The 26,240-nt window shown below is 42.8% G+C and overlaps 1 protein-coding gene and 1 pseudogene across 1 annotated transcript in view; both read left to right on the top strand.

Moving 5' to 3' along the window:
* Positions 1–26,240, top strand: part of RASGEF1C (RasGEF domain family member 1C) — a 119,002-nt gene that overhangs the window by 27,584 nt on the left and 65,178 nt on the right. The window lies entirely within an intron of this gene.
* Positions 24,961–26,119, top strand: LOC113896506 (annotated as a pseudogene).

The following is a 26,240-nucleotide window of genomic DNA, read 5'->3' as shown; positions in this document are numbered from 1 at the left end:
TGACTCCAGGGAACATTAGTTGGCAGGAGCTCATCAAATGCCTCCATATCTACATTGAAACCAAGCACCACACAAGGGCCAACAAGTTCCAGGGCAAGACATACCAAGCAAATTCTCCAGCAACACAGGAACACAGCCCTGAGCTCCAATATACAGGCTGCCCAAAGTCACCCCAAAACCATAGACATCTCATAACTCATTACTGGACACTTCATTGCACTCCAGAGAAGAAATACAGCTCCACCCACCAGAACACCGACACAAGCTTCCCTAACCAAGAAACCTTGATAAGCCACCTGTACAAACCCACACACAGTGAGGAAACACCACAATAAAGAGAACTCCACAAACTTCCAGAATACAGAAAGGACACCCCAAACTCAGCAATTTAAACAAGATGAAGAGACAGAGGAATACTCAGCAGGTAAAGGAACAGGATAAATGCCCACCAAACCAAAGAAAAGAGAAAGAGATAGGGAATCTACCTGATAAAGAATTCCAAATAATGATAGTGAAATTGATCCAAAATCTTGAAATCAAAATGGAATCACAGATAAATAGCCTGGAGATAAGGATTGAAAAGATGCAAGAAAGGTTTAACAAGGACCTAGAAGAAATAAAAAAGAGTCAATATATAATGAATAATGCAATAAATGAAATTAAAAACACTCTGGAGGCAACAAATAGTAGAATAACAGAGGCAGAAGATAGGATTAGTGAATTTGAAGATAGAATGATAGAAATAAATGAATCAGAGAGGAAAAAAGAAAAACGAATTAAAAGAAATGAGGACAATCTCAGAGACCTCCAGGACAATATTAAATGCTACAACATTCGAATCATAGGGGTCCCAGAAGAAGAAGACAAAAAGAAAGACCATGAGAAAATACTTGAAGAGATAATAGTTGAAAACTTCCCTAAAATGGGGAAGGAAATAATTACTCAAGTCCAAGAAACCCAAAGAGTCCCAAACAGGATAAACCCAAGGCGGAACACCCCAAGACACATATTAATCAAATTAACAAAGATCAAACACAAAGAACAAATATTAAAATCAGCAAGGGAAAAACAACAAATAACACACGAGGGAATTCCGGTAAGGATAACAGCTGATCTTTCAATAGAAACTCTCCAGGCCAGGAGGGAATGGCAAGACATACTTAAAGTGATGAAAGAAAATAACCTACAGCCCAGATTATTGTACCCAGCAAGGATCTCATTCAAATATGAAGGAGAAATCAAAAGCTTTACAGACAAGCAAAAGCTGAGGGAATTCAGCACCACCAAACCAGCTCTCCAACAAATACTAAAGGATCTTCTCTAGACAGGAAACACAAAAAGGGTGTATAAATTCGAACCCAAAACAATAAAGTAAATGGCAGCGGGATCATACTTATCAATAATTACCTTAAATGTAAATGGGTTGAATGCCCCAACCAAAAGACAAAGACTGGCTGAATGGATACAAAAACAAGACCCCTACATATGTTGTCTACAAGAGACCCACCTCAAAACAGGGGACACGTACACACTGAAAGTGAAGGGCTGGAAAAAGATTTTCCATGCAAATAGGGACCAAAAGAAAGCAGGAGTAGCAATACTTATATCAGATAAAATAGACTTTAAAACAAAGGCTGTGAAAAGAGACAAAGATGGTCACTACATAATGATCAAAGGATCAATCCAAGAAGATATAACAATTATAAATATATATGCACCCAACACGGGAGCACCGCAATATGTAAGACAAATGCTAACAAGTATGAAAGGAGAAATTAACAATAACACAATAATAGTGGGAGACTTTAATACCCCACTCACACCTATGGATAGATCAACTAAACAGAAAATTAACAAGGAAACACAAACTTTAAATGATACAATAGACCAGTTAGACCTAATTGATGTCTATAGGACATTTCATCCCAAAACAATGAATTTCACCTTTTTCTCAAGCGCACACAGAACCTTCTCCAGGATAGATCACATCCTGGGCCATAAATCTAGCCTTGGTAAATTCAAAAAAATAGAAATCATTCCAAGCATCTTTTCTGACCACAATGCAGTAAGATTAGATCTCAGTTACAGGAGAAAAACTATTAAAAATGCCAAATATGGAGGCTGAACAACACGCTGCTGAATAAACAACAAATCACAGAAGAAATCAAAATTTGCATAGAAACGAATGAAAATGAAAACAGAGCAAGCCCAAACCTGTGGGACACTGTAAAAGCAGTCCTAAGGGGAAAGTTCATAGCAATACAGGCATACCTCAAGAAACAAGAAAAAAGTCAAGTAAATAATCTAACTCTACACCTAAAGCAACTAGAAAAGGAAGAAATGAAGAACCCCAGGGTTAGTAGAAGGAAAGAAATCTTAAAAATTAGGGCAGAAATAAATCCAAAGAAACAAAAGAGACCATAGCAAAAATCAACAAAGCCAAAAGCTGGTTCTTTGAAAGGATAAATAAAATTGACAAACCATTAGCCAGACTCATCAAGAAACAAAGGGAGAAAAATCAAATCAATAAAATTAGAAATGAAAATGGAGAGATCACAACAGACAACACAGAAATACAAAGGATCATAAGAGACTACTATCAACAATTATATGCCAATAAAATGGACAACGTGGAAGAAATGGACAAATTCTTAGAAAAGTACAACTTTCCAAAACTGGACCAGGAAGAAATAGAAAATCTTAACAGACCCATCACAAGCATGGAAATTGAAACTGTAATCAGAAATCTTCCAGCAAACAAAAGCCCAGGTCCAGACGGCTTCAAAGCTGAATTCTACCAAAAATGTAGAGAAGAGCTAACACCTATCCTGCTCAAACTCTTCCAGAGAATTGCAGAGGAAGGTAAACTTCCAAACTCATTCTATGAGGCCACCATCACCCTAATACCGAAACCTGACAAAGATGCCACAAAAAAAGAAAACTACAGGCCAATATCACTGATGAACATAGATGCAAAAATCTTTAACAAAATTCTAACAATCAGAATCCAACAACACATTTAAAAGATCATACACCATGACCAAGTGGGCTTTATCCCAGGGATGCAAGGATTCTTCAATATCTGCAAATCAATCAATGTAATACACCACATTAACAAATTGAAAAATAAAAACCATATGATTATCTCAATAGATGCAGAGAAAGCCTTTGACAAAATTCAACATCCATTTATGATAAAAGCTCTCCAGAAAGCAGGAATAGAAGGAACATACCTCAACATAATAAAAGCTATATATGACAAACCCACAGCAAACATTATCCTCAATGGTGAAAAATTGAAAGCATTTCCTCTAAAGTCAGGAACAAGACAAGGGTGCCCACTTTCACCATTCCTATTCAACACAGTTTTGGAAGTTTTGGCCACAGCAATCAGAGCAGAAAAGAAATAAAAGGAATCCAAATTGGAAAAGAAGAGGTAAAACTCTCACTGTTTGCAGATGACATGATCCTCTACATAGAAAACCCTAAAGACTCCACCAGAAAATTACTAGAACTAATCAATGATTATAGCACAGTTGCAGGATATAAAATCAACACACAGAAATCCCTTGCATTCCTATACACTAATAATGAGAAAACAGAAAGAGAAATTAAGGAAACAATTCCATTCACCATTGCAACAGAAAGAATAAAATACTTAGGAATATATCTACCTAAAGAAACTAAAGACCTATATATAGAAAACTATAAAACACTGGTGAAAGAAATCAAAGAGGACACTAATAGATGAAGAAATATACAATGTTCATGGATTGGAAGAATCAATATAGTGAAAATGAGTGTACTACCCAAAGCAATTTATAGATTCAATGCAATCCCTATCAAGCTACCAATGGTATTCTTCACAGAGCTAGAACAAATAATTTCACAATTTGTATGGAAATACAAAAAACCTCGAATAGCCAAAGCGATCTTGAGAAAGAAGAATGGAACTGGAGGAATCAACCTGCCTGACTTCAGGCTCTACTACAAAGCCACAGTCATCAAGACAGTATGGTACTGGCACAAAGACAGAAATACAGATCAATGGAACAAAATAGAAAGCCCAGAGATAAATCCACGCACATATGGACACCTTATCTTTGACAAAGGAGGCAAGAATATACAATGGATTAAAGACAATCTCTTTAACAAGTGGTGCTGGGAAAACTGGTCAACCACTTGTAAAAGAATGAGACTAGAGCACTTTCTGACACCATACACAAAAATAAACTCAAAATGGATTAAAGATCTCAACGTAAGACCAGAAACTATAAAACTCCTAGAGGAGAACATAGGCAAAACACTCTCCGACATACATCACAGCAGGATCCTCTATGACCCACCTCCCAGAATATTGGAGATAAAAGAAAAAATAAACAAATGGGACCTAATTAAACTTAAAAGCTTCTGCACAACAAAGGAAACTATAAGCAAGGTGAAAAGGCAGCCTTCAGAATGGGAGAAAATAATAGCAAATGAAGCAACAGACAAACAACTAATCTCAAAAATATACAAGTAACTCCTACAGCTCAATTGCAGAAAAATAGATGACCCAATCAAAAAATGGGCCAAAGAATTAAATAGACATTTCTCCAAAGAAGACATACAGGTGGCTAACAAACACATGAAAAGATGCTCAACATCACTCATTATCAGAGAAATGCAAATCAAAACCACTATGAGGTACCATTTCATGCCAGTCAGAATGGCTGCGATCCAAAAGTCTACAAGCAATAAATGCTGGAGAGGGTGTGGAGAAAAGGGAACCCTCTTATACTGTTGGTGGGAATGCAAACTAGTACAGCCACTATGGAGAACAATATGGAGATTCCTTAAAAAACTGGAAATAGAACTGCCTTATGATCCAGCAATCCCACTGCTGGGCATACACACTGAGGAAACCAGAATTGAAAGAGACACATCTACCCCAATGTTCATCACAGCTCTGTTTATAATAGCCAGGACATGGAAGCAACCTAGATGTCCATCGGCAGATGAATGGATAAGAAAGCAGTGGTACATATACACAATGGAGTATTACTCAGCCATTAAAAAGAATACATTTGAATCAGTTCTAGATGAGGTGGATGAAACTGGAGCCTATTATACAGAGTGAAGTAAGCCAGAAAGAAAAACACCAATACAGTATACTAACGCATATGTATGGAATTTAGAAAGATGGTAACAATAACCCTGTATACAAGACAGCAAAAGAGACACTGATGTATAGAACAGTCTTATGGACTCTGTGGGAGAGGGAGAGGATGGGATGATTTTGGAGAATGGCATTGAAATATGTATAATATCATGTATGAAACGAGTCACCAGTCCAGGTTTGATGCATGATACTGGATGCTTGGGGCTGATGCACTGGGATGACCCAGAGGCATGGTATGGGGAGGGAGGAGGGAGGATGGTTCAGGATGGGGAACACATGTATACCTGTGGCAGATTGATTTTGATACATGGCAAAACCAATACAATATTGTAAAGTTAAAGAAAATAAAATTTGTTAAAAAAGGAAGTAGAAAAAGAGAAACAAACTAGATAAAAGTAAGACATCCTCATGTAGTCCAGTTGTTTTTAACATGACTGCTCATTAGAAACACATCTGGAGATTTGGGAAAAAATAGCAGTACTTGGGCAATTGTATTTTTCAAAAAATTCCAAGATAAATCTGTTATGCCTCTGGATTTTAAAAAGTGATTACAGGTTTCTCTATTAAATGGTAGTTTTAATGATATAGAATTCTGTTGTTTTCTGTTGATAAATCATGATACAATGGTATTAAACAAATAATAGTTACATATTCACATAATAAAAGATGTTTATCAGTTTTCACAACCAATACCCAGACAAAAAATAAAAAGATAATTACAACTGCAAGCCATAATGGAAACATGGTTAATCTAACAGTATGAAATAATTGCATGCAATTGCGGAGGTTAAGTACAGTGATATGGTAGGAGGAAGTGCACACATGCATGGTGTTTTCATCCACACAGCCAGTTTTTATCTTTTGGCTGGTGCACTTCATCCATTTACATCTAAGGTAATTAGCAATATGTGTGGTCCTGTTATCATTTTCTTAGTTGTTTTGGGTTTATTTTGTGTAGTTCTTTTCCTTTTCTTGTGTTTCCTGCCAAGAGGAGTTTCTTTAACATATAGTGTAAAGGTGGTTTTGGGAAAATAGTACTTCAAAACTGTGTATTGTCACCCTGCTTATTTAACTTCTATGCAGAGTAGTATATCATGGAAACTGCCAGGCTGGATGAAGCACAAGCTGGAATCAAGATTCAGTTCACTTCACTTCGTCGCTCAGTCCTGTCCGACTCTTTGAGACCCCATGAACCGCAGCACGCCAGGCCTCCCTGTCCATCACCAACTCCCAGAGTTGGTGATGTCCCAAAACCATGTCCATTGAGTCGGTGATGCCATCCAGGCATCTCGTCCTCTGTCATCCCCTTCTCCTCCTGCCGCCAAACCCTCCCAGGATCAGGGTCTTTTCAAATGAGTCAGATCTTCGCATCAGGTGGCCAAAGTATTGGAGTTTCAGCTTTAGGATCAGTCCTTCCAATGAACACCCAGGACTGATCTTTAGGATGGACTGGTTGGATCTCCTTGCAGTCCAAGGGACTCTCAAGAGTCTTCTCCAACACCACAGTTCAAAGGCATCAATTCTTCGGCCCTCAGCTTTCTTTATAGTCTAACTCTCACATCCATACATGACCACTGGAAAAACCATAGCCTTGACTAGACGGACCTTTGTTGGCAAAGTAATGTCTCTGCTTTTTAACATGCTATCTAGGTTGGTCATAACTTTCCTTCCAAGGAGTAAGCATCTTTTAATTTCATGGCTGCAGTCACCATCTGCAATGATTCTGGAGCCCAGAAAAACAAAGACAGCCAGTGTTTCCACTTTTTCCCCATCTATTTCCCATGAAGTGATGGGACCGGATGCCATGATCTTAGTTTTCTGAATGTTGAGCTTTAAGCCAATCTTTTCACTCTCCTCTTTCACTTTCATCAGGAGGCTCTTTAGTTCTTCACTTTCTGCCATAAGGATGGTGTCATCTGCATATCTGAAGTTATTGATATTTCTCCCAGCAATCTTGATTCCAGCTTGTGCTTCATCCACCCCAGCATTTCTCATGATGTAGTCTGCATATAAGGTAAATAAGCAGGGTGACAATATACAGCTTTGACGTACTCCTTTTCCAATTTGGAACCAGTCTGTTGTTCCATGTCCAGTTCTAACTGTTGCTTCCTGACCTGCATACAGGTTTCTCAAAAGGCAGATCAGGTGGTCTGGTATTCCCATCTCTTTCAGAATTTTCCACAGTTTATTGTGATCCTCACAGTCAAAGGCTTTGGCATAGTCAATAAAGCAGAAATAGATGTTTTTCTGGAACTCTCTTGCTTTTTTGATGACCCAGTGGATATTGGCTCTTTCATCTCTGGTTCCTCTGCCTTTTCTAAAGCCAGCTTGAACAACAGGAAGTTCACGGTTCACGTATTGTTGACGCCTGGCTTGAAGAATTTTAAGCATTACTTTTCTAGCGTGTGAGATGAGTGCAATTGTGTGGTAGTTTGAGCATTCTTTGGCATTGCCTTTCTTTGGGATTGGAATGAAAACTGACCTTTTCCAGTCCTGTGGCCACTGCTGAGTTTTCCAAATTTGCTGGCATATTGAGTGCAGCATTTTCACAGAGTCATCTTTCAGGATTTGAAATAGCTCAACTGGAATTCCATCACCTCTATTCACTTTTTTCGTAGTGATGCTTCCTAAGGCCCATGTGACTTCACATTCCAAGATGTCTGGCTCTAGGTGAGTGATCATACCATCGTGATTATCTGGGTCATGAAGATCTTTTTTGTACAGTTCTTCTGTATATTCTTGACATCTCTTCTTAATATCTTCTGCTTCTGTTAGGTCCATACCATTTCTGTCCTTTATCGTGCCCGTCTTTGCATGAAATGTTCCCTTGTTATCTCTTCTTCAAGAGATCTTAGTCTTTCCCATTCTATTGTTTTCCTCTATTTCTTTGCACTGATCACTGAGGAAGGCTTTCTTATCTCTTCTTGCTATTCTTTGGAACTCTCATTCAAATGGGTGTATCTTTCCTTTTCTCCTTTGCTTTTCGATTCCCTTCTTTTCACAGCTATTTGTAAGGCTTCCTCAGACAGCCATTGCTGGGAGAAATATCAGTAACCTCAGATATGCAGATGATACCACCCTTATGGAAGAAAGCAAAGAGGAACTAAAGAGCCTCTTGATGAAAGTGAAAGAGGAGAGTGAAACAGGTGGCTTAAAGCTCAACATTCAAAAAAACTAAGATCATGGCATCCAGTCCCATCACTTCATGGCAAACAGATGTGGAAACAGTGGAAACAGTGACAGACTTTATTTTCTTGGGCTCCAGAATCTTTGCAGATGGTGACTGCAGCTATGAAATTAAAATATGCTTGCTCCTTGGAAGAAAAGCTATGACCAACCTAGTCAGCATATTAAAAAGAAGAGACATTACTTTGCCAACAAAGGTCCGTCTAGTCAAAACTACAGTTTTTCCAGTAATCATGTACGGATATGAGAGTTGGACCATAAAGAAAGCTGAGCGCTGAAGAATTGGTGCTTTTGAACTGTGGTGTTGGAGAAGACTCTTGAGAGTCCCTTGGACTGCAAGGAGATCAAAGCAGTCCATCCTAAAGGAGATCAGTCCTGAATATTCATTGGAAGGACTGATGCTGAAGCTAAAGCTCTAATACTTTGGCCACCTGGTGGGAAGAACTGACCCATTGGAAAAGACCCTGATGCTGGAAAGATTTAAGGTAGAAGGAAAAGGGGACGACAGAGGATGAGATGGTTGGATGGCATCACTGACTCTGTGGACATGAGTTTGAGCAAGCTCTGGGAGTTGGTGATGGACAGGGAAGCCTGGTGTGCTGCAATCCATGGGGTCAGAAAGAGTTGGACACGACTGAGGGACTGAACTGAAGTGAACTGGTCTGGTGGTGCTAAATTCTCTTTAACTTTTGCTTCTCTGGAAAGCTTTTGATTTCTCCATCAAATCTGAATGAGAGTCTTACTGGGTAGAGTATTCTTCTTGGTTGTAGGTTCCTCCCTATCATCACTTTAAATATATGGTGCCATTCCCTTCTGGCTCATAGAATTTCTGTTGAGAAATCAGCTGATAACCTGATGGGTGTTCCTTGTATGTTATTTGTCATTTTTCCCTTGTTGCTTTTAATATTTTATCCTTGTCTTTAATTTTCATCAGTTTGATTACTATGTGTCTCTCTGTGTTCCTCCTTGGGTTCATCCTCCCTGGGACTCTCTGCATGTCCTGGACTTGGTTTACTATTTCCTTTCCCATGTTAGGGAAGTTTTCAGTTCTTCTCTCTTAAAATATTTTCTTGGTTCCTTTCTCTCTCTTCTTCTACTGGGATGCCTATAATGCAAATGTTAGCACCATTAATGTACCAGAGGTCTTTTAGGCTATTTGCATTTTTTTTCCATTCTTTTTTCTATATTCTGTTCTGCAGCAATGATTTCCACCATTCTGTCCTCCAGGTCACTTATCTGTTCTTCTGCCTCGGTTATTCTGCTATTGATTCCTTCTAGTGTATTTTATGGCAACCCACTCCAGTGTTCTTGCCTGGAGAATCCCATGGACGGAAAAGCCTGGTAGGCTGCAGTCCATGGGGTCGCACAGAGTCGGACACGACTGAAGCGACTTGGCAGCAGCACCAGTGTATTTTTCATTGCTGCTTGTTCTTTCGTTCTTCTGGTGTTTGGTAAACATTTTTTGCATCTTCTCAACCTTTGCCTCCATCCTTTTTCTGAGATCCTGAATCATCTTCACTGTTATTTTTCTGAATTCTTTTTCTGGAAGGTTGCCTAATCTCCACTTCATTTAGTTGTTTTTGTAGGGTTTTATCTTGCCCCTTCGTCTGGGACAAAACCCTCTGCTTTTTTATCCTGATTAACTTTCTGTAATGTGGTTTTGTTCTCACCACTGAGGGACTGTAGTTCTTCTTGCTTCTTCTGTCTGCCCTCTGGTGGAGGAGACTTAGAGGCTTGTGTAACCTTCCTGATGGGAGGGACTGGTGGTGGGAAAAACTGGGTCTTGCTCTGGTGGGTAAGGCCATGCCCAGAAAAACTTTAATCCTGTTATCTGCTGATGGGTGGGGTTGTGCTCCCTCCCTGTTAGTTGTTTGGCCTGAGGTGACCCAGCCCTGGAGTCTGTGGGCTCTGTGGTAGGGTTAATGGTGACCTCTAAGAGGACTTACACCAAGGGCATCTTCCAGGACTGCTGCGGCCAGTGCCCTTGGCCCCACGATGAGCCACTGCTGACCCCCACCTCCATAGGAGACCCTCCAACAGTAGTGGTCGGCCTGGTTCAATCTCCTGTGGGGTCATTGCTCCTTTCCCCTGGATCTTGGAGTACGCATGATTTTGTCTGTGCCCTCCAACAGTGGGGTCTCTGTTTCCCAGTCCTGTGGGAGTCCTGTAATCAAAGCCTGCTGGCCTTCACAGTCAGATTCCCTGGGGATTCTCAGTCCCTTTGTCAGCTCCCCAGGCTGGGAAGCCTGACATGGGGCTTAGAACCTTCACAAGAGTGGGAGAACATCTTTGATGTTATTGTTCTCTAGTTTGTGGGTCACCACCTGACAGATATGGGATTTGAGTTTATCATGTTTGTGCTCCTCCTACCATCTCATTGGGGCTTCTTTGTCTTTGGACATTGAGGTATCTCCTTTTGGTGGGCTCCAGCAGCCTTCTCTTGGTGGTTGTTCAACAGCTAGTTGCAATTTTGATGCTCTCGCTGGAGAAGAATGCATGTCCTTCTACTGCGTCATCTTGAACCAGAAGTTGGAATTTAATTTTAAGAAATGATACAAATGAACGCATTATAAACAGAAATGGACTTACAGATAATGAAATTAAATTATGGATATTTAAGGGGAAATGTTGTTGGGGGGTGCTAAATCAGGAGCTTGGGATGAACATACACGTACTACTATGTATAAGATAGATAACCAACAAGGACCTACTGTTTACCTACTGTATAGCACAGGGAACTCAACTCAATAATCTCTGATAATCTGCATGAAAAAAGAACCTAAAAAGGAATGAATATATATATGTATAATGAATCACTTTGCTCTACATCTGAATCTAACAAAACATTGTGAATCAACTATATTCCAATAAATTTTAATTTTAAAAATAAAAGAATAAAAGTAAAAAATAAATCATGTTGTTTTCTTAAGTTATTTTTCAGAGTGTTAATAGTATATTGTGTCTTGAGCCTGTATTTTTGCATCTTTACTGAATTTATTATCTCTAGTAGTTTTTTGTACATTCTTTGGGATTTTGTATATATATATATATGGGGTCATGTCATCTCTGAATAGAGATTTCCTTTTATTTTATTTTATTTTTTTTTTAATTTTATTCAATTTTAATTAAAAAAAATTATACATGTGTTCCCCATCCTGAACCCTCCTCCCTCCTCCCTCCCCATACCATCCCTCTGGGTCGTCCCAGTGCACCAGCCCCAAGCATCCAGCATCGTGCATTGAACCTGGACTGGCATCTCGTTTCATACATGACATTTCACATGTTTCAATGCCATTCTCCCAAATCTTCCCACCCTCTCCCTCTCCCACAGAGTCCATAAGCCTGTTCTATACACCATATACAAAAATAAACTCAAAATGGATTAAAGATCTCAATGTAAGACCAGAAACTATAAAACTCCTAGAGGAGAACATAGGCAAAACACTCTCTGACATACATCACAGAGATTTCCTTTTAATTAATGCCTTTTATTTCTTTTTGGTGCCTCATTACTCTGTCTAGAACTACCAGTACAATACTGAATCACAGTGTTGAAAGTAGACATCCTTATCTTATTCCTGATGAGAAGGCTTTTAAAAACAGTTTCAATTTCTTTGATTGATATTGGGCTGTTTGTTTAATCTATTTCTTCTTTCATGAGATTTGGTAGTTTATATATATTGAAAAAATTTTCTGTGTTATCTAAATTGTCAATTGATTGACAGAAAGTTTTCTGTATTTCCTTATTAACCTTTTCATATCTTTAGAATTTGTATTAATGTCACTTCATTTATGATATTGGTAATATGTGTATTCTCTTTTTTCCTGATTAATTGAAATAGAAGTTTATTCATTTTTTTATCTTGTCAGAGAACCAGCTTTTTGGTTCATTGTTTTGCTCTATTGTTTTTCTGTTATATACCTCATTGATTTTTGCTCCGAGTATTATCAGTTCCTTTTTTCTGCTTAACTTTGGTTTTCATTTGCTCTTCTTGTTTCTTACAATAAAAGCTGAGGTCATCAATGTGAGTACATGATTTAAAATCTACTTTTTTCTAATATTGGCATTTACTACTATAAGATTTCTTCTAAATACCTCTTTAGTTGCATCCCACATGTACTGATACGTTGTGTTTTCATTATATTAAGATCAGAATATGTTTTAATTCCTTTATTATTTTTTCTTTCATCCATAAGTTATTTAGAAGTGTATTATTTAGCTTTCAAATTTTCCAGATACCTTTGTTAATTATATCTAATTCCTTTGTGGCCAAAGAACACATTTTCTGTAACTTAAGTCCCTTTAAATTTAGTAAGAATTGTTTTGTGGCCTAGAATATAGTCTGTCTTGTTGAATATACATTTGAAATGAATGTGTATTCTGCTATTCTTGTATGAAGTTTTCTATAAACAGCAGTCAGTTTGTTGCTTAGTAATGTTGTTCAAATGTTCAATATTCTTCCTGACTTTTTATCTACTTATTCTGTCTATTCTTGAGTAGGGATGTTAAAATCTCAACTACAATTGTAGATTTGCCTGTTCTCACAGTTCTATCTTGCTTCATATGTTTTGAAACTCTGATATTTAGATAGCACATGTGTAGGATGATTATGTCCTCTTAATAAATTGACCCTTTTGTCATTGGAAATGCCCCTCTTTATCAGTTCTGAGAACAATGTAGACATACCAACTTTCTTTTTTTCATCTTTTTACCTTACCACTATTTGTGTCTGTATACTTAAATAGAGAGTTCTTTGTTGGTTCTAGCTTTCTTATCCAATCTGAAAGTCTCTGCCTTTTCATTGGGTTCTTTAGACCATTTATATTTAATGTGGTGGTTAATATTATTAGATTGAAATTGATCACCTTTCTATTTAATTTTCATTTATTTCATATGTTTCTTATCATTTATCTTCTTTTTCAGACTTATTTTGGGCTAATTGGGTATTTTTTATTGATTCCATTTCATCTGCTTTGTTGACATATTAGCTATTAATATATCCCTGTTATTTTAGACCTTCATTTAGGTATAATAATATACATTGTATTAGTTTTTTTATTGTTGCCTAAATATATAAACTCCAGTACTCTTGCCTGGAAAATCCCATGGACGGAGGAGCCTGGAGGGCTGCAGTCCATGGGGTCGCTGAGGGTTGGACACGACTGAGCGACTTCACTTTCACTTTTCACTTTCATGCATTGGAGAAGGAAATGGCAACCCACTCCGGTGTTCTTGCCTGGAGAATCCCAGGGACGGGGGAGCCTGGTGGGCTGCCATCTATGGGGTTGCACAGAGTCGGACACGACTGAAGTGACTTAGCAAAGATATAAACATCTGAATGCAGAGTTCCAAAGAATAGCAAGAAGAGATAAGAAAGCCTTCTTCAGTGATCAATGCAAAGAAATAGAGGAAAACAATAGAATGGGAAAGACTAGGGATCTCTTCAAGAAAATCAGAGATACCAAAGGAATATTTCATGCAAAGATGAGCTCGATAAAGGACAGAAATGGTATGGACCTAACAGAAGCAGAAGATATTAAGAAGAGATGGCAAGAATACACAGAAGAACTGTACCAAAAAGATCTTCATGACCCAGATAATCACAATGGTGTGATCACTCACCTAGAGCCAGACATCCTGGAATGTGAAATCAAGTGGGCCTTAGAAAACATCACTACGAACAAAACTAGTGGAGGTGATGGAATTCCAGTTGAGCTATTCCAAATCCTGAAAGATGATGCTGTGAAAGTGCTGCACTCAATATGCCAGCAAATTTGGAAAACTCAGCAGTGGCCACAAGACTGGAAAAGGTCAGTTTTCATTCCAATCCCAAAGAAAGGCAATGCCAAAGAATGCTCAAACTACCACACAATTGCACTCATCTCACATGCTAGTAAAGTAGTGCTCAAAATTCTCCAAGCCAGGCTTCAGCAATATGTGAACCATGAACTTCCTGATGTTCAAGCTGGTTTTAGAAAAGGCAGAGGAACCAGAGATCAAATTGCCAACATCCATTGGATCATGGAAAAAGCAAGAGAGTTCCAGAAAAACATCTATTTCTGCTTTATTGACTATGTCAAAGCCTTTGACTGTGTGGATCACAATAAACTGTGGAAAATTCTGAAAGAGATGGGAATACCAGACCACCTGATCTGCCTTTTGAGAAACCTGTATGCAGGTCAGGAAGCAACAGTTAGAACTGGACATGGAACAACAGACTGGTTCCAAATAGGAAAAGGAGTTCGTCAAGGCTGTATATCGTCACCCTGCTTATTTACCTTATATGCAGACTACATCATGAGAAACGCTGGACTGGAAGAAACACAAGTTGGAATCAAGATTGCTGGAAGAAATATCAATAACCTCAGATATGCAGATGACACCACCCTTATGGCAGAAAGTGAAGAGGAACTCAAAAGCCTCTTGATGAAAGTGAAAGTGGAGAGTGAAAAAGTTGGCTTAAAGCTCAACATTCAGAAAATGAAGATCATGGCATCTGGTCCCACAACTTCATGGGAAATAGATGGGGAAACAGTGGAAACAGTGTCAGACTTTATTTTTCTGGGCTCCAAAATCACTACAGATGGTGACTGCAGCCATGAAATTAAAAGACGCTTACTCCTTGGAAGGAAAGTTATGACCAACCTAGATAGCATATTCAAAAGCAGAGACATTACTTTGCCAACAAAGGTCCATCTAGTCAAGGCTATGGTTTTTCCTGTGGTCATGTATGGATGTGAGAGTTGGACTGTGAAGAAGGCTGAGTGCCGAAGAATTGATGCTTTTGAACTGTGGTGTTGGAGAAGACCCTTGAGAGTCCCTTGGACTGCAAGGAGATCCAACCAGTCCATTTTGAAGGAGATCAGTCCTGGGATTTCTTTGGAAGGAATGATGCTAAAGCTGAAACTCCAGTACTTTGGCCACCTCATGTGAAGAGTTGACTCATTGGAAAAAGACTCTGATGCTGGGAGGGATTGGGGGCAGGAGGAGAAGGGGACGACAGAGGATGAGATGGCTGGATGGCATCACTGACTCAATGAACGTGAGTCTGAGTGAACTCCGGGAGTTGGTGATGGACAGGGAGACCTGGCATGCTGCAATTCGTGGGGTTGCAAAGAGTCGGACACGACTGAGTGACTGATCTGATCTGATCTGAAAGCATTAAAACAATTTTGGAAACATAAATCCCTCATGGCTCAGAAGGTAAAGCGTCTGTCTGCAATGCAGGAGACCTGGGTTCAATCCCTGGGTTGGGAACATCCCCTGGAGAAGGAAATGGCAGCCCACTCCAGTCTTCTTGCCTGGAAAATCCCATGGACCGCGGAGCCTGGTAGGTTACCGTCCACGGGGTCACAAAGAGTCGGACACGACTGAGCGACTTCACTTTCACTTTCACTTAAAGCATTAAAACAATTTTGGAAACATTAAGCAATATACATTTGTTATTTTAGAGTTTCCATGAGTCACGTTCCAGGGAGAGCTTAACTGGGTCCTCTCCTCAGAATCTCATAGACCTGGGTTTGGAATTTCATCTGAGGCTTAGGATCCCCTTCCAAGCTCATGTAAATGGTGTCAGATTTTATTTCCTGGCAGCAGTAGTACTCATAGTGGCTTACTTTCTCAAGGACATCAAGAAGAGGTTGTGGTGGGACTCTCAGACCTCTAGACCTTCTTTTTAAAGAGCTTGTCTGATTAGGTCATGCTCACCCAGGATGAAAAGGCAGAAAGATAGGACACTGAAACATGAACTCCCCAGGTTGGTAGATCCCCAACATGCTACAGGAGATCAGTGGAGAAATAACTCCAGAAAGAATGAAGAGATGGACCCAAAGCAAAAACAACACCCAGCTGTGCGTCAGGCTGTATATTGTCACCCTGATTATTTACCTTATATGCAGAGTACATCATGAGAAATGCCAGGCTGGATGAAGCACAAGCTGGAATCAAGATTGCCAGGAGAAACATCAATAACTTCAGATATGCAGATGATACCACCCTTATGGCAGAAAGTGAAGAACTTAAGAGCCTCTTGATGAAAGAGGAGAGTGAAAAATTTGGCTTAAAGCTCAACATTCAGAAAACTAAGATCATGGCATCCGGTCCCATCACTTCATAGAAAATAGATGGAGAAACAATGGAAATAATGACAGACTTTATTTTCTTGGGCTCCAGAATCATTGCAGATGGTGACTGCAGCCATGAAATTAAAAGACGCTTACTCCTTGGAAGAAAAGTTATGACCAACCTAGACAGCATGTTAAAAAGCAGAGACATTACTTTGCCAACATTTGTCCATCTAGTCAAATCTATGGTTTTTCCAGTAGTCGTGTATGAATGTGAGAATTGGACTAAAAAGCTGAGCACTGAAGGTGCTTTTGCATCTGATGCTTTTGAAGTGATGCTTTTGAACTCTGGTGTTGGAGAAGACTCTTGAGAGTCCCTTGGACTTCAAGGAGATCCAACCAGTCCATCCAAAAGGAGATCAGTCCTGGGTGTTCATTAGAAGGACTGATGCTGAAGCTGAAACTCCAGTACTTTGGCCACCTGATGCGAAGAGCTGACTCATTGGAAATGACTCTAATGCTGGGAAAGATTGAAGGTGGGAGGAGAAGGGGATGACAGGATAAGATGGTTGGATGGTATCACCGACTTAATGGACATGAGTCTGAGTAAACTCCAGGAGTTGGTGATGGACAGGGAGGCCTGGCATGCTGCAGTGTGTGGGTTTGCAAAGACTTGGACCTGACTGAGTGACTGAACTGAACCCAGCTGATTAAGGCGCTTGATTACATTTGCAAAATTCCCCTCACCTTTGCCATATAACTTAACCTGGTCATAGGAGTACCATTGATGATATTCATGGGTCTCACCCACGCTCAAGGAGAGGGGATTACACAAGGCATGTACACCAGAGGCTGGGAATCTGGGGGGCCATTTTAGAATTCTTCCTGCCACAACGTTAGCTTAGCACCTTCAAGTAATACTATACTACTTCACACATAGTATGCGATGCCAGGATCTTCCCTTGTCTCTCAACCTTTGTGCTTGTATTTGTTGCTTAGAGTTGTGTAACAAAGTACCAGAAGCTGGGTTGGCTTAAAACAGCAGAAATTTATTCTCTCATAGGGTAGAAGTCCAAAATCAAGGTATTAACAGGACCATGCTTTCTCTGCAACCAACAGAAAAATCCTTCCTTGCCTCTTCCTAGCTCTGGTGGTTTGCCAGACATCTTTGACAGTTCCTTGGCTTGCAGCTTTATTGTCTCATGATTTCCTCTCAAGTGTGTCTGTGTCTTCAGATGGCCATCTTCTTTTAAGGACATAAGTCATATTAGGTTAGTGGCCCACCTTACTCTAGAATGGCCTCATCTTTTTTTTTTTTTTTAAACTTTACAAAATTGTATTAGTTTTGCCAAATATCAAAATGAATCTGCCACAGGTATACATGTGTTCCCCATCCTGAATCCTCCTCCCTCCTACCTCCCCACACCCTCCCTCTGGGTCGTCCCAGTGCACTAGCCCCAAGCCTTCAGTATCGTGCATCGAACCTGGACTGGCAACTCGTTTCATACATGATATTATACATGTTTCAATGTCATTCTCCCAAATCTTCCCACCCTCTCCCTCTCGCACAGAGTCCATAAGACTGTTCTATACATCAGTGTCTCTTTTGCTGTCTCGTACGCAGGGTTATTGTTACCATCTTTCTAAACTCCATATATATGCATTAGTATACTGTATTGGTGTTTTTCTTTCTGGCTTACTTCACTCTATATAATAGGCTCCAGTTTCATCCACCTCATTAGAACTGATTCAAATGTATTCTTTTTAATGGCTGAGTAATACTCCATTGTGTATATGTACCACAGCTTTCTTATCCATTCATCTGCTGATGGACATCTAGGTTGCTTCCATGTCCTGGCTATTATAAACAGTGCTGCGATGAACATTGGGGTACACGTGTCTCTTTCCCTTCTGGTTTTCTCAGTGTATATGCCCAGCATTATCAGAGAAATGCAAATCAAAACCACTATGAGGTACCATTTCACACCAGTCAGAATGGCTGTGATCCAAAAGTCTACAAGTAATAAATGCTGGAGAGGGTGTGTAGAAAAGGGAACCCTCTTACACTGTTGGTGGGAATGCAAACTAGTACAGCCACTATGGAGAACAGTGTGGAGATTACTTAAAAAACTGGAAATAGAACTGCCTTATGATCTAGAATGGCCTCATCTTAACTAATTAAATCTACAGTGACCCTATTTTCAAACAATGTTACATTCAGTGATACTAGGGGCTAGAAATTCAATATATCTTTTGGGGGACACATTACAATACTATTGTCATACATTGTGTTTCCCCATATTTACAAACCCCACATACATTATTTTTGCTTTGCGCAGCCAATTACATTTTAGAGATATTTAAATAAAAAGAAAAACGGCCTATATTTATCCATGTAGTTCATGTTCTTGCTTCTTTTATGTAGGTCTGGGGTGGGATTGAGGCTGAACAGGCTTGACACATCCCTAGACCGTGGCCTCTTGACCACCAGTGATGAGGGGCAGAGTAGCCCCAAGCTGGGTATGCAGCCCACCATGGCTGCACAGGTAGGGCACATGGGGCCCCTCCTCATTTCCGCTCTCTGCATTTAGTAGTATCCCTCTGGGCACAGCACATATCAGGCTTTGTCTTAACAGTGATGGTTTTCTACCTCTTGATCCCTCTTCATTTTTCTTTCCAGTTGAAATTAAGGGTTAATGAGTGGAAAGGAGCCCAAGCCAGACTTTGAGGAGCTGGACACAGGCTCTTTCTCCACCTGGGTGCTGGTTGCACAGGTGTCTTCACTTTGGGAGGACTCACCTAGCTGCACACTTCAAATGTGTGTGCATTGTAGGATATATGCTATACTTCATGAAAAACTTAAAACACAGACTAGTAACAATAACTAAGACTGGAAGAGAAGTTGAGGGCCCCAGGGGCCCTGCTTGCAGGAGTGGACTTGCTGGTCCCCTGGGCAGGAGCTGGGTCCTGGGCTGCTTGTTAGTGGCCAACATGTGGTAGGGGCTCAGCCCCCTCAGGGTGTAGGCCGGGACCTAGGACACAGAGGTGATGAAAGGACTCCACAAACTAAAATGTTGTACACATGCCGGTCTGAACCCCCAGATGGCAGTTTGCATTCCAACTATTTTGAGTCTTGGAATGCTTCTCAAAGAGCAGTGGTGGGAGCACTGGTTTCAGAAAAGAGGTGACGGAGCAGCTGTCGGGTGTCTGAAGACAGTGGCTGGGCCATCCCATACATTGGTTTCTGCTTTGACAAATGACTTGGAATCAGTCACCCCTGCTTGTCATTCAACTCAAATGTGCGCCACATTCTGTGTGTTATGACCTCCTCAGATCAATGAGGGCCTGGAGAGAGAGGAATTGGCCGCCTTCCGCAAAGCTGTAGGTTCCAGTAAGCTGCCTCCTCCTGGCACAGCTGGTGTCATGCTCCTCCTCCATCACCTGTCTGCTCTCCGTTTGTCTTTCTTTTTTCCCAAAATGAAGAAACCCTTTGATGCTTCTTTGTAAAAGTAACACAAGCCATTGAAGCAGAAAGTATCAGAAATGCAGAAAGCAGTAAAGGAAAAACCAAAGCCACTCCTTAGCCTATTAAGGACAAGATGATCCCTCTGGTCATTGAATGTGGTGGGCTTTTTCTCTGGGCTTCCCTGATGGCTGAGTCGATAAAGAATCCACCTGCAATACAGGAGATCTGAGTTTGATCCCTGGGTTGGGAAGATCCCCTGGAGAAGGGAACTGCTACCTACTTCAGTATTCTGGCCTCGAAAATTCCATGGACTGTGTAGTCCATGGGGTCGCAAAGAGTTGGACACGACTGAGTGACTTTCACTTTCTTTTTTTCCCTCTGGGTGTGTGAAGGTACATTTTTCTTATGCAAAGCTTCACTCATTCTAAGCATAGCCTGAATTATAACTGGCTTTTCTCACTCCTCAGCTGCAGATGTGCTCACCATCTCCTGTGCTCCTCCTACCACTGCATGGCATTCTGTTGAAGAGAGGGACGACCCTTTGCTTAGCCAGTGCCTGTGGCCAGGGGCTCAGCACGCTTCGCAATGTGGTGAATGTCCTTGTTCTTGGCAGGCACTGTCAATGGTTGCCCTCTCCCTGGACAGGGTCTCAGAGCAGTTGTTATGGTCAAAGGTGTACATCCATGCCAGCTTCCGCCTTCATGCCACCCATCTGTTGCTCTGGAGCTCGTCCTCCAAACCTTGGTGCATCACACAGAGGGTCGCCGTGCCCTTGTGCTCTCCTCCTCTGTCCATATGGCTGGCCCAATAATCAGCCTTGTCTTCCTCCACTGCTCTACTCTGGGCTTCCCCCACTCTCACATCTTCCTGCAGTTTCCCTCATGTCAGTCAAGTCCCCCGGATGGCCAAGTGCCAGCCTGAGTAGCCATACCCTTGCCATCTACACATCAGCATGGCCTGTGGGCATCACCTTCCCTATCTGCCCAGGATGCAGCCACTCTCTCCACCCCCTGATTCCAGCTCATCCTACAGTCATGACTCTCCCTCTGTCCATTCTTCACCCAGCAGAGACCTACCAGGGCCATCCCACAACACTTGACCAAACCTATCTCTTGCTCATCCCATGCGCCACAGTGAGGGTGCTCCTCACCTTGCTCTCGCCACAGTGGCCTTGCTCTTCTTGGCTTGTTCCCTTCTCTGGGCCTTGACACCTGCTGCCTCCCTACACAGCCCTTCCCCAACTCCCAGGATGTCCCTCCCATGTCTGATCCTTCCTTCCATTGAGTTTCAGAGCAGGTGTCACCTTGGCACGTCAGCCTGTGAGCTGGGCTCCTCAGATCCATTTTGTAGAAGAGAATGTGAGAGGGAAAGAGACCTCCCCAGGGACTCACAGCTAAGGACCAAATGCATGTCTGCCCTGGCCGGCCTATGTGTTCCCACAGCCCATAGCTGATGGGGTGTAGCCCACCCCCTGCTGCTGATGGTATACTCCAAAACCATGTCTGTCTCCAGAGCCTCGGGTCTTAGGATTCTTTCCATTGCATGTGCAGAATCTCAGCTCAAGCAGACGCAGGTGAAGCACAAAAGAAGGATGTCTTTGCATCTGTAAATAGAAAGTCTAGGGGTGTACCTATGGCTAATTCATGTTGATGTTTGGTGGAAACCAACACAATATTGTAAAGCAATTATCCTTCAATTAAAAATAAATTTTTTTAAACTAAAAAGAAAAGTCTAGGGGTGGACATCAGACATAGCTAGATCTGGGACATGGTCTCTGGCTCTCTGCTGGTTCACTCTACTTTCTCCACTTGGGCTTCTTTTACAAGAAGGCCCTTGGCAGCCTTACATTTACCTCCTGTCCTTCCTTTTCCCAAGCAGAAGGCAGAGTCTCTGCTCCAACAATTCAAATTCCTGTCCCAAGAATTGTCTGGTGGCCCACCCCAGTGAAGTGCCTACTCATGGATCTATTCCTAAGTCTGGGGGTGGCATGCCCTGAGTGGTTGTGCCCAAATCACACACCCATCCCAAAGCACTGTAGGGAAAGCTAGTTCCTACCCCAAGTAGCCGCTGGGGCCACATGCCCTTGATACCACAGGCAAGAAAGGACAGAGTGGTCTCTGTTGCCATAAGGAGGAATAGATGCTGAGTAGGCAGAAGCCACAGAGGCCCGTGACCTTGGGCCGCTGTAGCAGAGCCAGGTCTTGGTGTGGACAAGAAGTAATCTAGGTGCTTCATCTCACTTTCCAAAATGCCCTCGCCTCACTTAGTCCTGGAACCACTGTGGCCTGGCCAGAGGGACTTTGCAGACCCTCACCTGAGGGCCCTTGCTGGGGCTGCTGGGACTGAGAGGAGGCTAGAAATGGAGCCAGTTAGCAGGCTGCTTCCTTAGAGAAACTGTTCTCTATGGAAACTCCCGTTGTTCTGTGGCCGTTGTTAAGTAGCTCCCATTGTTCTGTGGCCTTTAGGCTAGCATCCCCCTCCCTGCCCCTCTGCCAGCCACACCTTTCTCTCGCTGAGTCTCACCCCCACATCTCAGTCACCCACATGCTGTCAAAGTTGTCATCCCTGGAAGCCCCCGTTCTGTGTAGCCCCCACCTCCAGGACCAGAGAGGGCCAGGAGGGTGCTCAGATGGGCCTGGCCTGGACAGCTACCATTGCCAAAGCACTGATGTTTTCGGAGTGTCTTTGTGGCGGAGTCTTTCTGAAGTGTTAGTCCCAGAAGTGCCTGTCCCCTGAGCAGCAGGGCCCATCTGCACAAGCAGTGATTCCTCCCAGCCTTATCCTGGCGAGTCTTGGAGGTGTGACATGGGGTGCCTGGGCTGGCCTGGCAGCCCGCACAAAGCCTGGACTTTGTTGTCCCGATGACACGACTGATAGCCAGCCGCCTGGGCCAAGATGAAAGTAGCACTCAGCATGGCTGGACGGCCCTCCATGGACTGGAGCCCACGTGGAACGTGTACCTAGGCGAGGGCATGGCCTGCGTGGCCTCTGCCTCAGGGGCCACCTGCTGCTGGAGGTTGTGCCCAGCTGAGGTCCCTGTGGGTCTCGGGCATGTCAAGGAAGCAGCTTGGTTCACCTAAGAGACTCCGAGACTGGAGGACCTATAATCCACCTCAGCGCCAGCTGTTGTCTTCAGGGGCCAGCAATGCCGAGGACTAACTGCAATACATTTATTCACTCTTGAGTCACTCCAGCAATGCTGAGCACTGACCGCCATAACATTATTCACTCTTCAGTCACTGACACGTGTCAGCATGTTTATTTGAACACATTTTAAAAAGCACATGGCCAGCACATTAGACCCATGAGTTCATAGATACTATCATTAAGAATGATACTAATTTTAAAATGTGAATTGATATGAAAAACATGACTAAGTGAATAGCTGTGCAGAGAGTCGTCAGGCCTGGAAACATGAAAATGATCCTGGAATGTGTCATTCAAAAAACACTGGAGTGAAGGGTTTCATGTCCTGAAGGCCCTGAGCCTGGTTCTTGGAGGGATGCAGGGGGCTGCACAGAGCAGGTGTGCAGAGGACCGGTGTGCACAGGGGAGCCTCACCCTTGTCACCATTCTGATGCCTGGCATTAGGTGTCCCCAGCCCTGTGAAGACTTCTCCTGGTGGCTGCCCTCACTTCTTCACACTCCGCCTTGGCGATTCCTTGCACTGATACATGTGACCCAGGGCCCAGAGTGGAGGAGGTGGCATGAGCTGGGTTCTGGGTCACACACTATGTCCTGGCCTGGCTCCCCCAACTCCCCACACTGCAGTGCACAAGTCACTCAACCAGGGTCGCCTCAAATGAAACAGGGAGGATAAGAGCAGCAGCATGGTTGGACGCAGAGGTTTGAGGGAAGAGGTAACCGTATCTGGGCTGTGAGTTTGTTTGGCACGAGGCAGCTGATTCACACCAGTGTCTTCCTGTCCACAAGTGAGGTGGTGCACTGTATGCACTTTATTAGGAAGCTCTGAGGTGGGTGGGCCTTGCCCAAGGGCTCTTGGATGGGTGACAGTTGGAGGGTCCCCACCTCTGGGACTCCTCTAGGTGGAGGATTTGGCTGCTTGGGCATCAGAACCACCTGGGCTGTCCACAAGCTGGCATGAGACCTCGGCATCTGCATTTTCCAGGAATGCACCTCCAATTGACAACCAGCCTTCCCCAGATGCTGAGGGCAGGGACAGATGTTCAGTGCTCACATCTGATCAGGATGACCCTACCCTCAGGGTGTGGTGTTGAAGAAGACTCTTGAGAGTCCCTTGGACTGCAAGGAGATCCAACCAGTCCATCCTAAATGGAATCAGTCCTGAATATTCATTGTAAGGACTGATGCTGAAGCTGAAGCTCCAATACTTTGGCCACATGATGCAAAGAACTGACTCATTTGAAAAGACCCTGATGCTGGGAAAAATTGAAGGCAGGAGGGGAAGGGGATGACAGAGGATGAGATGGTTGGATGGCATCACTAACTCAGTGGACATGAGTTTGAGCAAGCTCCAGGAGTTGGTGATGGACAGGGAAGCCTGGTGTGCTGTGGTCCATGGGGTCTCAAAGAGTTGGACACAACTGAGCAACTGAACTGAACTGAACTGAACCCCCAGTGTGAGAGGTTTCAGCTTTAGAGGCAGAGGCTCACTGGCTTTTGCAAAGGTGGCCATGCCCAAGTGGTGTCTTCATACAGGACTCAAGTTCTAACACCACTGCCTCCCTGAATGTCTTTTAGGACAGTGGCTGGAGAGGCCCTGCTCTGCATGGACACCCAGCGCTGGCCATGTGCACTGGGCCAGCCTCTACTGCCTGTGACCTCAGTAGCCCCTGCATCCGGCCTGGGCCTTTCCTTACACAAGCTGCCTGGGTCTCTGCATGGAGAACCTCTCAAGTCAGAATCCGTCATGGCTGTGGGCTACCCCAGACCATTTCAGAAGTCAATAAAAGCCCAATATTAGTTTGAATCCATGGAAGGGGTGGGGGCTATCTTGTCCCCCACCCAGTCAAACTAGGTGACCTAACACAGGTCAGGTCCTCTCTCTGAGCCTCAGTTTCCCCTTCTGTGACAACCATAAAACCCCTTCTATGTCCCCCTGCAGGTGACAATCAAACTGCTTTTCAGCAATCCTAGAGGGAACAAGATTCACAGTCGCATTTGTGCACATACTACATGGTGCTGGCCGTGGATGAGGGCCCCACAAGTCCAGAGGCTGTGGCACAGGCCAGGACTGACCCAGAATGCCCAGTGGAGCCGCCGGTTTGGGCCTCAGATACACTCACACATCCTCCCAGCTTCTCTGACAAGAGCCTTTTCTCTGTCTACTCACGACTCCTGAGAGAAGCCAGAGAAAAACAGTATGTTTCTTTGTTTTATTATAACAAGGATGACTTCATCTTCCCTCATCTTCCCAGAAAAGACAACAACGAATTTGTTAAAGTTCAGCTGTGAGAACTTCCTCTTATAGCAGGAATGAGGGGTATTTAAAAGCAGCTTCTTGCTTCCTGGAGCTATTTGCAGCTGAGTGGCCCTGCTTGCTGTCGCCTGGGCCCTCCTGCTCCAGTGCTGCCATCCATCTGCGGGGGGAAGGGGGCTGCAGTGCGTTCACCTGCCCAGTGCTCTGGGACCATCCCATGGGTTTTAATTACTTCCTTCAGATTTCCAAATTCAGGGAGAAATGAAATTATTTCTCTGTCCATTAAGATCTTTCCTGCCTTTCGGCTGGAACCACCATCTTCCAGTAATTCGCCAAAATGAGCAACGCAAAGAGGAAGAGGAGGGACACCTGCTGAATGACCTCTGGACCTTTTAGAAAACATGGGGTTGTTCCTTTGGCCACATACATGTGCATCTACCAGAAGGGTGATATTGTGGCTATCAAGGCAATCGGTACTGTTTAAGAAGGAATGCCCCACAAATGTTGCCATGGCAAAAGTGGATGAGTCTGCAGTGTTACTCAGCATGCTGTTGGCATCATTGTAAGCAAACAAGTTAAGGGCAAGATTCTTGCCAAGAGAATTAATGTGCGTATTGAGCATATTAAGGACTCTAACAGCCAAGATAGCTTCCTGAAATGTGTGAAGGAAAATGATCAGAAAAAGAAGGAAGTCAAAGAAAAAGGGCCTTGGGTTCAGCTGAAGCACCAGCCTGCTCCACCCAAAGAAGCACACTGCTTGAGGACGAATGGGAAGGAGCCTGAACTCCTGGGGCTGATTCCTACGAATCCATGGCATGTGGGTATAAAAATAAAGACCTAGACCATATGAATGTTTCTCTTAATTGAGTAGAGGTGTTGTGTCCCTTCCCCAAGGAAATGCTTAACACATTTTAATTGTGTCCAAATTCAGTGGGTGGTGCGTTTTTAAATTTAGTGTTTTT

Source organism: Bos indicus x Bos taurus, chromosome 7, assembly GCF_003369695.1.
Source record: "Bos indicus x Bos taurus breed Angus x Brahman F1 hybrid chromosome 7, Bos_hybrid_MaternalHap_v2.0, whole genome shotgun sequence".
Classification (NCBI taxonomy): Eukaryota; Metazoa; Chordata; class Mammalia; order Artiodactyla; family Bovidae; genus Bos; species Bos indicus x Bos taurus.
Note: the sequence above shows the minus strand (reverse complement) of the source record. Positions and strands in the feature narration are given on the sequence as shown.